Genomic DNA, 2,205 nt, shown 5'->3' on the forward strand with positions numbered 1-2,205 from the left:
TTCGCACTTTTGCGAACCGGTGTCCTGGGTTTAAGATTTTAGGGCTGACATTGAAAGGTCGTCTATAGAACAGTATTCATTGAATGTATAATATCCCTAGATAGTTGGTAATAGAAAAATCTAGTTTATTCAAAATGCTCCCTTTTCGCACTTTGTACTATGTTATGAGAAACAACTCATATTCATTATATTTCTTTTTCATTTCATGTAAACGTGACGTAGATATTGAATGCCGAATGTAGTTTTGATAGTATTTTAGTTTTGTAAGATATCTTATAATCGAACGTCATAAAAACAGTTTTACAAATTTAAGGTAAGCCAATTAAAATATACCCGAACTTAACAACAGAGGCTATTTACCATGCTGCAGTAAAAAGTACTCGTGTCATAAGAACGTAAAATGGTAAACAAAGTAAACATAGTTTTTGTTTGTATTGATATCGAAGTTGAAACGCCAAAACTTTCACAAAACGATTGACATTTTAGGCCGATTGTGGTGGCCTTTGATCGGAGTCAAATATTATGGGTGCAGAAAATTAAAACTTACATTTCATTTGGACGTTGAAAAACACGTCATAAGATACTAATTCTGACAATTTTGCTCTTCTTCCGTATTAATATTTGCAAATATGTTTGCCAATTTCGAAGTGATTTCTTAGATAATATTGCAAGAAAATTGCAAAAAATCAGCTCAATACGAAGTTTCATCTAATGACACTAGGTAACTTTCTTATTTTTACTATATCGTGGCATACTTTCGATCCGAGGTGTCTTTTTGTGGACCACCTAACATATGTGATAGAAGTTGAATATGAGACCAAGACAATTTTCGAAAGCACTATCCGTGACTTATGACAATAGTGTTTCTTACATTGAGAGGGATTTAAACCCAAGGCACTTTATCACCTTACAGTCAAACTCAGTACCGACTGAGCTTTTCAACCGAAGTATGATTTGGATATGCAATTTGCGCCACCCCTCCCATCAACCAAATTGATGACGATGATTGGTCTCAACGATATGCCGATAAATGTCTAGACTTGTTAAACAACTGTAGGCTTTCCTTTTACATCCTTCATCTGACAGGTTATAAAACAAAAGTACCCTATGTTGACCTATAACAGAGTATGAATATTATATAGATTGTTTATTTGCATAATTCTTAAATATCTTCATCATAGTTTACACCACACCTCTTTAAGAATAAATACGTATGTAATATGTTTCGTACATGTTGAAGAGATTGTAATGTTGGTACGTTATTCTCTCGCTAAAATTGACCTGGTTTTAATGATTGTTAGTTGTCAAGAACAATGTTCAACTATGTAATAAACCTCGCTGTACAGAAATTTAATCGAATTTAAAGAGACACTGTTGTCTTATTACATTTGTGGGTACGTTGAATTTGTTTTTTTTAAATTTGTTCAGAGATATGTATTGCTCCTGACATACTATAGTCACTATGTTTTCATTTTAATGTAGACTAACCATGCGGCCAGAATTTTATGCGTCTGTTTTAAGCTATATAGTGTCAAATGTCTTGTCACTGTAAGACAACGGAATTGTGTTTTAATTATGAAGTTTTTGCAAGATTTCCAAGACCCAAAAAATTCGACCCAAAAATGTATTTTGGACCCACAGGTAGCTACCTGATGAAATTGACCAATTTTGCCTTTTTTCAAAATTCAAATTTTGCAGCTACACCACGGCCAAACCAGTTGAGATAGGAAGATGAAATTTACACAGCAACTAGTTTGAAATCTTAGCTTTACAATACCACAAACTGCGATTCCATATCTGCCTTACTTTGGAAGCACTGAGCGTTTCAGTTTTGTCCATGAAAAACCGGATTTTTTGGCACTTTTCCGCAAAAAAAAGTGCTCAGAATTCACTTTTATGCACATTGGGGGAGAGCTAGAGAAGCACCGAGTCCAAAAACCGGGTTACATCGATTTCCGAGACTGCATATGTCTAGTTTGAAAACTTTCAGATTTTGATCTGATTTCTTGTGGGTTTTTTTAACCCTTGGGGTCTAATTAGTTGGAAAAGATCAAAACTTGGGCCGAAAAGGTGTATTTGAATAAGTTGTCTATAGGCCATAATTTCCTTTATGGCCAATATGCATAAAAAATGTCAAATATTATGTTCTGTTCTGTGGCAGATATTTGAGTTCTTTTTTTTTTTTTGACATGTCCAGATGATCCA

At 34.1% G+C, this 2,205-nt stretch overlaps 1 protein-coding gene across 1 annotated transcript in view; it reads left to right on the forward strand.

The window, feature by feature from the left end:
- LOTGIDRAFT_155971 (hypothetical protein) overlaps positions 1–2,205 on the forward strand; it is a gene marked incomplete at both ends in the record, with an annotated part of 34,086 nt that overhangs the window by 31,568 nt on the left and 313 nt on the right. The gene's annotated exons all lie outside the window — the stretch shown is intronic.

This window comes from Lottia gigantea (genome assembly GCF_000327385.1).
Source record: "Lottia gigantea unplaced genomic scaffold LOTGIsca_10, whole genome shotgun sequence".
Lineage (NCBI taxonomy): Eukaryota > Metazoa > Mollusca > Gastropoda > Lottiidae > Lottia > Lottia gigantea.